The sequence below is a fragment of the Oncorhynchus mykiss genome, chromosome 12, assembly GCF_057628025.1.
Source record: "Oncorhynchus mykiss isolate SJ-2025 chromosome 12, ASM5762802v1, whole genome shotgun sequence".
Lineage (NCBI taxonomy): Eukaryota > Metazoa > Chordata > Actinopteri > Salmoniformes > Salmonidae > Oncorhynchus > Oncorhynchus mykiss.
Genome location: NC_143033.1, coordinates 14,226,030 through 14,237,353, shown reverse-complemented (window position 1 = coordinate 14,237,353; position 11,324 = coordinate 14,226,030). Strand labels below are relative to the sequence as shown.

The 11,324-nt window shown below is 43.7% G+C and overlaps 1 long non-coding RNA gene across 1 annotated transcript; it reads left to right on the top strand.

Annotated features, from left to right (window-relative positions):
• The first annotated feature begins 5,111 nt into the window (after positions 1–5,111).
• On the top strand, positions 5,112–9,779 carry LOC149979076 (uncharacterized). Its single transcript, XR_016484884.1, has 2 exons — positions 5,112–5,211; positions 8,250–9,779. It is a non-coding gene; the product is annotated as an uncharacterized LOC149979076 (long non-coding RNA).
• Positions 9,780–11,324: the final 1,545 nt, after the last annotated feature.

The window sequence follows — 11,324 nt, the reverse complement described above, 5'->3', positions numbered from 1 at the left end:
GACAAGGCTTGAGATCACTCTGTCATGCTGATTGAGTTCGAATAACAGACTGGAAGCTTCAAAAGGAGGGTGGTGCTTGGAATCATTGTTATTCCTCTGTCAACCATGTACCTGCAAGGAAACATGTGCCATCATCATTGCTTTGCACAAAAAGGGCTTCACAGGCAAGGATATTGCTGCCAGTAAAATTGCACCTAAATCAACCATTTTTTGGATCATCAAGAACTTCAAGGAGAGCGGATCAATTGTTGTGAAGAAGGCTTCAGGGCGCCCAAGAAAGTCCAGCAAGCGCCAGGACCGTCTCCTATAGTTGATTCAGCTGCGGGATCACACCACCACCTGTACAGAGCTTGCTCAGGAATGGCAGCAGGCAGATGTGAGTGCATCTGCACGCACAGTGAGGCAAAGACTTTTGGAGGATGGCCTGGTGTCAAGAAGGACAGCAAAGAAGCCACTTCTCTCCAGGAAAAACATCAGGGACAGACTGATATTCTGCAAAAAGTACAGGGATTGGACTGCTGAGGACTGGGGTAAAGTCATTTTCTCTGATGAATCCCCTTTCCGATTGTTTGGGGCATCTGGAAAAAAGTTTGCCCGGAGAAGACAAGTTGAGCGCTACCATCAGTCCTGTGTCATGCCAACAGTGAAGCATCCTAAGACCATTCATGTGTGGGGTTTCTTCTCAGCCAAGGGAGTGGGCTTACTCACAATTTTGATTAAGAACACAGCCATGAGAGAGCAACTTCTCCCAACCATCCAGGAACAGTTTGGTGACGAACAATGCCTTTTCCAGCATGATGGAGCAACTTGCCATTAGGCAAAGGTGATAACTAAGTGGGTTAGGGAACAAAACATCGATATTTTGGGTCCATGGCCAGGAAACTCCCCAGACCTTTATCCCATTGAGAACTTGTGGTCAATCCTCAAGAGGCGGGTGGACAAACAAATCCCCACAAATTCTGACAAACTCCAAGCATTGATTATGCAAGAATGGGCTGCCATCAGTCAGGATGTGGCCCAGAAGTTAATTGACAGCATGCCAGGGCGGATTGCAGAGGTCTTGAAAAAGAAGGGTCAACACTGCAATATTGACTCTTTACATCAACTTCATGTAATTGTCAATAAAAGCCTTTGACACTTATGAAATGCTTGTAATTATAATTCAGTATTCCATAACATCTGACAAAAAATATCTAAAGACACTGAAGCAGCAAATTTTGTGGAAATTGATATTTGTCACTTTCAAAACTTTTGGCCACGACTGTGCACTTAGACTGTCATTAAAACTTGTTTTTCAACCACTCCACTAATTTCTTGTTAACCAACTATAGTTTTGGCAAGTCGGTTAGGACATCTACTTTGTGCATGACACAAGTAATTTTTCCATCAAATCAAATCAAATTTTATTTTTCACATACACATAGTTAGCAGATGTTAATGCGAGTGTAGCGAAATGCTTGTGCTTCTAGTTCCAACAATGAAGTAATAACCAACGAGTAATCTAACCTAACAATTCCACAACTACCGTATACACACAAGTGTAAAGGGATAAAGAATATGTACATAAAGATATATGAATGAGTGATGGTACAGAACGGCATAGGCAAGATGCAGTAGATGGTATCGAGTACAGTATATACATATGAGATGAGTAATGTATGGTATGTAAACAATATATAAATTGGCATTGTTTAAAGTGGCTAGTGATACATTTTTTACATCAATTTCCATTATTAAAGTGGCTGGAGTTGAGTCAGTGTGTTGGCAGCAGTCACTCAATGTTAGTGGTGGCTGTTTAACAGTCTGATGGCCTTGAGATGGAAGCTTTTTTTCAGTCTCTCTGTCTCTGCTTTGATGCACCTGTACTGACCTCGCCTTCTGGATGATAGCGGGGTGAACAGGCTTGGGTGGTTGTTGTCCTTGATGATCTTTATGGCCTTCCTGTGACATCGGGTGGTGTAGGTGTCCTGGAGGGCAGGTAGTTTGCCCCCGGTGATGCGTTGTGCAGACCTCACTACCCTCTGGAGAGCCTTACGGTTGTGGGCGGAGCAGTTGCCATACCAGGCGGTGATACAGCCCGACAGGATGCTGTCGATTGTGCATCTGTAAAAGTTTGTGTGCTTTTGGTAACAAGCCAAATTCCTTCAGCCTCCTGAGGTTGAAGAGGCGCTGCTGCATGGCCACGCAGTCGTGGGTGAACAGGGAGTACTGGAGAGGGCTCAGAACACACCCTTGTGGGGCCCCAGTGTTGAGGATCAGCGGGGTGGAGATGTTGTTACCTACTCTCACCACTTGGGGGCGTACTATGGTGTTAAATGCTGAGCTGTAGTCGATGAACAGCATTCTCACATAGGTATTCCTCTTGTCCAGATGGGTTAGGGCAGCGTGCAGTGTGGTTGCAATTGCGTCGTCTGTGGACCTATTGGGGCGGTAAGCAAATTGGAGTGGGTCTCGGGTGTCAGGTAGGGTGGAGGTGATATGGTCCTTGACTAGTCTCTCAAAGCACTTCATGATGACGGAAGTGAGTGCTACGGGGCGGTAGTCGTTTAGCTCATTTACCTTAGCTTTCTTGGGAACAGGAACAATGATTACCCTCTTGAAGCATGTGGGGCCAGCAGACTGGCATAAGGTTTGATTGAATATGTCCGTAAACACACCAGCCAGCTGGTCTGCGCATGCTCTGAGGACGCGGCTGGGAATGCCGTCTGGGCCTGCAGCTTTGCGAGGGTTAACGTTTAAATGTTTTACTCACGTCGGCTGCAGTGAAGGAGAGTCCGCAGGTTTTGTTTACAGACAGATTATTTCACTTTTAATTCACTGTATCACAATTCCAGTTGGTCAGAAATGTACATACACTAAGCTGAATGTGCCTTTAAACAGCTTGGAAAATTCCAGAAATGATGTCATGGCTATATAAGCTTCTGATAGGCTAATTGACATAATTTGAGTCAATTGGAGGTGTACCTGTGGATGTATTTCAAGGCCTACCTTCAACCTCAGTGCCTCTTTGCTTGACATCATGGGAAAATCAAAAGAAAAAAATTGTAGACCTCCACAAGTCTGGTTCATCCTTGGGAGCAATTTCCAAACGCCTGAAGGTACCACGTTCATCTGTACAAACAATAGTACGCAAGTATAAACACCATGGGACACATAGCCATCCATATACCATCTATACACCATCCATATGCCATCAATATGCCATCTATACACCATCCATATGCCATCTATACATCATCCATATGCCATCAATATTCCATCTATACACCATCCATATGCCATCTATACACCATCCATATGCCATCAATATGCCATCCATACACCATCCATATGCCATCAATATGCCATCTATACACCATCCATATGCCATCCATATACCATCAATATACCATGTCTGACTCAGAGAGCCATTCTGAGTAGAACTTTTCTAACATGATGGTCAAGTAATGGTCCTTCAACGATATAGTCTATTGATTCAACAATATAGTCTATTGATTCAAGGATACAGTCTATTGATTTGTATGCAATTGCTGTTCCTTGTGATTGTCATGATCTCTCTTTGTCTTGTCAAGTCACCTTGACCAAGGCCATGTACTGGAGATCCCCTTCAGCTTTGTCTTTAACCGAGGGATCATTTTATATTTCCGTCACTTCAGAGACTGATTGCCTCATCTCTGAGCCTGACCTCTGAACCTGTGTACTTACAGATAATGGAGGGAAGAGAAACTAATCTAAATCATCTGAAGATAGAAATATGAGACAGATCACACATGCAGAAAATAGACCTGTGGCCCTTGTCTATCCGGAGCATATAGGATACATTCTAATATAAGGACTTGCCAAATAGAAGGGAGTATTTGAGGGTCATGGTCATATAAATGTGTGTCCATTGTCTATTATGACTAGTGTGTTCGGTAGTCTGGCGTGAGAAACAATTATGGGTGTGTTTACTTTCAATGTAATACTTATTTCTATGTTACGTTGAGGAATAAAGGTTTTCATTCATTCATCCATCCATCCATCCATCCATTCATCCATCCATCCATACTGGATCAGAAAGCTAACTTGTGCTTTTTGAAACCAGGACATGAACTGATTACTGAACCTGGTAAGTCTGACATGAGTCATTTCTGGTATACTGAAGTGTGTGTTGTGGTTCTTCTCTCCACAGGCTCACATTGTATCAGTCACGTGGGTGAAGTTGAGGGATGGTTTTGAGAGGAATTAATACACAGTTCTATTGCTGTGCCATTCAGCTTCCCCACAATGCCTTTGGATTTGACCAAAAACAGCACCAGACAAACAGTGACACGCTACCTGCCTGCTCCATGGTGCGACTGAGCTAAACAGGCTCCGCTCTGGTTACCTGGTCCAACCATGGTGCGACAGTAAGCTAGCCCACCCCGAAGCTCTGCTCCCTATCTCTGTGGTTACCAGTTCAGGCTCTGCTCTGTTCAGCAGCTATGTCATGTGGGAGGAAGTTGCAGTTCATTCTCTAAAACCTCTCCTCATATCTCATAATTATTTCATCACTTTAATCACAAGTCTCACAGGTGTCCTAGCTTTTGTTTTTGTCCATCTCTCTCTTTGTTTCTCTCTCTCTCTCTATTTCTTTGTCTCTGTCTCTCTCTCTGTCTCTCTCTGTCTCTCTCTCTCTCTGTCTGTCTGTCTCTGTTTCTGTCTCTCTGTTTCTGTCTCTCTGTTTCTGTCTCTCTGTTTCTGTCTCTCTGTTTCTGTCTCTCTGTTTCTGTGTCTCTGTCTCTCTGTCTCTGTCTCTCTGTCTCTGTCTCTCTGTCTCTCTGTCTCTCTGTCTCTCTGTCTCTCTGTCTCTCTGTCTCTCTGTCTCTCTGTCTCTCTGTCTCTCTCTCTGTTTCTGTTTCTGTCTCTCTCTCTGTTTCTGTTTCTGTCTCTGTCCCTCTGTTTCTGTTTCTGTCTCTCTCTGTTTCTGTCTCTCTCTGTTTCTGTCTCTCTCTGTTTCTGTCTGTCTCTGTTTCTGTCTGTCTCTGTTTCTCTGTCTCTCTCTCTGTCTCTCTGTCTCTCTCTCTCTGTCTCTCTCTCTCTGTCTCTCTGTCTCTCTCTCTCTGTCTCTCTCTCTCTGTCTCTCTCTTCCAGAGGTTTGAGGGTTTCCGAGGGGATAAGAATGGTCCTGCCAGCCTAGTGCCATCGTGCAGTGCAGTGCAGTGCAGAGCTAGACTTACCAACCAGTCTTAGGTCTGTCCAATCTCTGTCTCTTTGCCCCTCATCCTCTTTCTCCGACTCTCTCCCTTCATGCTTCACACACCCTCCTTTCCTACAGTATACATGTTTTAGAAGCTTATGAATTACGGTATGATAGACCTCATTAGGGTGTGTATGAGACTAACCCATGATTTAACATCTAAAAGTCAAATTTCATGTTAGTGGCGCAGCAGTCTAAGACACTGCATCGCCGTGCTTGAGGCATCACTACAGAACCTGGTTCAATCCCAGGCAGTGCCACAACCGGGAGTCCCATAGGGCGGCGCACAATTGGCCCAGCATCGTTAGGGGAGGGTTTGGCCGAGGGGGTTTGGCCGAGCGACTCCTTGTTGCGGGCCGGGGGCCTGCAGGCTGACTTTGGTCGTCAGTTGGACTGTATTTTCTCCAACACATTGGTGCGGCTGGCTTCCGGGTTAAGCGGGCGGGCGGGTGTTAAGAGGCATAGTTTGCGGGGCATGTTTCGGGGGACGCGTATGACTCGACCTTCGCCTCTCCCAAGCCCGTTGGGGAGTGATGAAACAAGATCGCAATTGGATCGCAATTGAAAATCACCAAATTGTGGAGAAAATGGAGGTAAAATACTAAAAAAACATCATTTTACAAATGATGAACATTTCGGTTTAGTATTTTAATTGCTTGACAAGGAAGTCCCTTTTGAAAGGAGCCGTTATAAAAACAAATGGCCTCTTAGCTCTAATTCATACTATTAGTGTTATTACTGAAACAACCATGTCTAAGATGGACTTTAGGAGTCCTTAGGAATGTATTTTACTGTAAACTTCAAAAACACACTTACCAACCATAGACCTGTCAGTGTGGAGGAAGTGATAAAAGATAAACACGTAGTTTCCTTTTTCCCCTCCCCCCCCCACACTCTCTCTAGTTTGCTTCCCCACTTACTCACTCTCCTCACAGTCACTCTCTCCCTCTCTATAACGCTTTCCTTCTCAGTCACTCTCCCTCTCTCTATAACGCTCTCCTTCTCACAGTCACTCTCTCCCTCTCTCTATAACGCTCTCCTTCTCACAGTCACTCTCTCCCTCTCTCTATAGCGCTCTCCTCACAGTCACTCTCTCCCTCTCTCTATAGCGCTCTCCTCACAGTCACTCTCTCCCTCTCTCTATAGCGCTCTCCTCACAGTCACTCTCCCTCTCTATAGCGCTCTCCTTCTCACAGTCACTCTCTCCCTCTCTCTGTAGCGCTCTCCTTCTCAGTCACTCTCTCCCTCTCTCTATAGCGCTCTCCTTCTCAGTCACTCTCTCCCTCTCTCTATAGCACTCTCCTTCTCAGTCACTCTCTCCCTCTCTCTATAGCGCTCTCCTTCTCAGTCACTCTCTCCCTCTCTCTATAGCGCTCTCCTTCTCAGTCACTCTCTCCCTCTCTCTATAATGCTCTCCTTCTCACAGGCACTCTCTCCCTCTCTCTATAGCGCTCTCCTTCTCAGTCACTCTCTCCCTCTCTCTATAGCGCTCTCCTTCTCAGTCACTCTCTCCCTCTCTCTATAGCGCTCTCCTTCTCAGTCACTCTCTCCCTCTCTCTATAGCGCTCTCCTTCTCAGTCACTCTCTCCCTCTCTCTATAGCGCTCTCCTTCTCAGTCACTCTCTCCCTCTCTCTATAGCGCTCTCCTTCTCAGTCACTCTCTCCCTCTCTCTATAGCGCTCTCCTTTTCAGTCACTCTCTCCCTCTCTCTAACTCTCTCCCTCTCTTTAACTCTCTCCCCCTCTCTAACTCTCTCCCTCTCTCTAACTCTCTCCTTCTCAGTCATTCAATTCAATTCAAGGGCTTTATTGGCATGGGAAACATGTGTTAACATTGCCAAAGCAAGTGAGGTAGATCATATATATATCTCCTTCTGTCACTCTCTCCCTCTCTCTAACTCTCTCCTTCTGTCACTCTCTCCCTCTCTCTAACTCTCTCCCCCTCTCTAACTCTCTCCCTCTCTCTAACTCTCTCCTTCTCAGTCACTCAATTCAATTCAAGGGCTTTATTGGCATGGGAAACATGTGTAAACATTGCCAAAGCAAGTGAGGTAGATAATATATAAAGTGAATATATAAAGTGAAATAAACAATAAAAATTAACAGTAAACATTACACATACAGAAGTTTCAAAACAATAAAGACATTACAAATGTCATATTATACGGTGTATATACTCTCCTTGTCTCTAACTTTCTCCTCATAGTCACTCTCTCCTTCTCAGTCACTCTCTCCCTCTCTATATAACGCTCTCCTTCTCAGTCACTCTCTCCCTCCCTCTATAGCTCTCTCCCTCTACAGCTCTCTCCTTCTCACAGTCGCTCTCTCCTTCTCTGTCACTCTCTCCTTCTCAGTCACTCTCTCCCTCTATAGCTCTCTCCCTCTATAGCTCTCTCCCTCTATAGCTCTCTCCCTCTACAGCTCTCTCCTTCTCACAGTAGCTCTCTCCTTCTCACAGTAGCTCTCTCCTTCTCACAGTCGCTCTCTCCTTCTCAGTCACTCTCTCCTTCTCACAGTTGCTCTCTCCTTCTCACAGTCGCTCTCTCTTTCACAGTCGCTCTCTCCTTCTCACAGTCGCTCTCTCCTTCTCACAGTCACTCTCTCCCTCTCTATATAACGCTCTCCTTCTCAGTCACTCTCTCCCTCCCTCTATAGCTCTCTCCCTCTATAGCTCTCTCCCTCTACAGCTCTCTCCTTCTCAGTCGCTCTCTCCTTCTCACAGTCGCTCTCTCCTTCTCACAGTCGCTCTCTCCTTCTCACAGTCGCTCTCTCCTTCTCACAGTCGCTCTCTCCTTCTCACAGTCGCTCTCTCCTTCTCACAGTCGCTCTCTCCTTCTCACAGTCGCTCTCTCCTTCTCACAGTCGCTCTCTCCTTCTCACAGTCGCTCTCTCCTTCTCACAGTCGCTCTCTCCTTCTCACAGTCGCTCTCTCCTTCTCACAGTCGCTCTCTCCTTCTCACAGTCGCTCTCTCCTTCTCTGTCGCTCTCTCCTTCTCAGTCACTCTCTCTCTTCCCCTCTCTCCTGTACAAAGTACAAGTGCGACGATCCATGCGATTGAGGCCAAGCTTCAGATGATGGAGAACCCAGATGGAGAGGAGTACCAGGGCCACTCAACCTACATGTACAACAAGCCCCCAGAGAAACACCTACAGCCCTACAGCAGACCCTTCCTCAAGTTCAGGAGATGACACAAATGAGATGGAGACAGACCATCCAACACCTAGGCTCGAACAATTCCGGTAACTTTCCCAAAATGTCCAGGTTTTGCAGAAATCCCAGTTTGAAGATTCCCAGTATCAGAAGGGAATAAGCAGGAAATCCAGAATCCTCCAACCAGAATTTGTGGAAAATCTGGTAATTTTGGTAAAGTTACTAGAATTTTAGTCAAGTTACTGGAATTGTGGTCAAGTTACTGGAATTGTGGTCAAGTTGCTGGAAGTGTGGTCAAGTTACTGGAAGTGTGGTCAAGTTACTGGAAGTGTGGTCAAGTTACTGGAAGTGTGGTCAAGTTACTGGAAGTGTGGTCAAGTTACTGGAAGTGTGGTCAAGTTACTGGAATTGTGGTCAAGTTACTGGAATTGTGGTCAAGTTACTGGAATTGTGGTCAAGTTACTGGAATTGTGGTCAAGTTACTGGAAGTGTGGGCAAGTTACTGGAATTGTGGGCAAGTTACTGGAAGTGTGAATATTGTCTAACTGTTAAGTTATTATTCCACTTTGGCACTCAGGCTACTTCCACTAGTCTGTTTGGACTATCACGTTTGGCTTGGTAATGACTGCAGTTGGCAAGAGCACAAACAGATCTGGGACCAGGCTACAGTGGGAGAGGTCAGGCCACCAAACCAAAACCTCTGTACTGTATGGCTTCAGGTTTGGACAGACAGCACGACAAGCCATTTGACAGGTGAAAGCCTCACACTGTCTGCTTTATTTTGAGCTAGTGTGTATTCTTACTTGGGAGAGGAGGGATTTTTTATTTGAGTTGTTTTTCCAACGGCTATATATTTTTATGATGTGTACAATATCACACCTTCAATTTATCTTACTGTTGTTTATTTTTGTCATTGTAATGTTTAATTTCTCTCTTTGCTGTTTAGTGTTGGGAGTTTGACATTATTAGCCTTAATAATTACCAATTTTCCAGGGCACGTCGTCACAAAGCGTCTCAGAGAAGGAGTGCTGATCTAGGATCAGGTCACTTCTCTTATTCATTATGATTATGATGTAGAAGGGAAGCCTAGATCAGCACTCCTACTCTGAGATGCTTGGTGAATATGGGCCCTGATTTAGTGGATCATATAATGTTTCCTATACATGCTCAGTCTGAGTCCCTTATTCAGCATGTTATGTTGGTCTGTAGTCACAAAAAGGAAGACATGGCATAAAATTGTGTCTTTTGAAAACTGAGTAGTTGTCACCTTTTCTGTGTTTCTTGTGATCAAAAGTCATGAACATGTATTTAATTCATGTTTGTTTGAGTGTGATTTGATGGCAACTTTGTACAATTGGAACTATTTTTATTCATGCTATGACACCCAGTAAACCAAGAAACTACATTGTCACTCAACTCATGCATGGTTCCTTCATTAAATAGTATTTTTTAAATTGTATTATATATATTGTTTTGTTTTGTTTGTTCTCCTTTTGATTTCAATGTTATGCCCATATGTTTCTCTATTGAAGCCTACTTGTTGTTTTTTAGAAGTGTTTACAGGGCTGTTTTATTCATCCCATAATTTGTAGATCTGCCAAATGGTTAGAAGAATCTGGTACTACTAGAGTATGAGATTTCCATCGCTATTTACCACTCCTCATCAATGTTGTGCACAGTAGCTCTGTCCTCCAATGAGGTTTTAATGGAATACCACTCCTCGTCAATGTTGTGCACAGTAGCTCTGTCCTCCAATGAGGTTTTAATGGAATACCACTCCTCGTCAATGTTGTGCACAGTAGCTCTGTCCTCAATGAGGTTTTAATGTAATACCAGTCCTCAGTATAGTCTCGTCAAAAAACGCGAATTTGATTTTCTTCAATCACGAAACGAGTCACTTGATATCCTATTTTTGTGCTGCCTCACTGCACTTTCATTTAAATGTGTTGCAGGCAGCTGAAATGTAGGTGTCTGTTTGATGCTCATGTGAATGGCGCGTGATAACTCTGCCTGACGCCTGAATGGTAAGAAACGGACATGATTCATTTAGCGATCAAGACCTGTGAGATCATTTCATTCAAACGTACTGAATTACCAGACTGGATCAGTTATTAGGCTTTGCTTTTAAAAAATACAAAACAAATGTACAGTGAAATTATAGCTAAACCCTGATGATCGAAACAGCTTTGGTAACATCTTAAACTCTTGGTGCTCATTTTGAACGCCTTCATTGCGGTCCATGACAGTGGCAGATGTACCGCCAATATTCCAGATGCGCGCTGGTCTCAAACTGGTCAACCTTGGTCTGTATATTGTCCTGATTATCGATCATTTCAAGCATGTATACATTAACTATAAGGCTAGTTGCTGCTTGATGCTGCAGGGCTGTGTTCCATTTAAGTTGTCTTTTTCATAGCTAAACAAAGCATCTACAGATTCGCCCTCGATATATTATTAGATTATTGGATTAAAAAGCCTATATATTTGGAGTGAGAATGAGATGTCATGTCTATTTATTTTGTGTCAAATTTGCAATAGATCCTCTTGCAGAATCAAACATGTACGTTTAGTTTAATCTTTTTCTAATCAGCGATAGTAAATGAACCCCTATGATAACAATAATAATCAAAAAAGCAACTCATTTAATAATAAATGTATGTCTCGTTTGAAATCTTATGTCTATTTAGTCTCACAAACTCCAAGAATGCAATATAATAAATGTATAACATGAATAATTAAACCTTAACTATTTACGGTGCATAATTGTGTTTTTAATTTAGCAAAATGAAAAACAATGATTCGATGAAGTGCTATGTTTCTCAAGACTATCCACTTTTAAATAAGTTTACAACAAATATTTAATTAAATAATCTCCAGACAGACATATGGATTACTTGATCTTGTGATCAAGGGTCATACATGTATTTCATTCATATTGTTTATGTTTGGGTGTGAT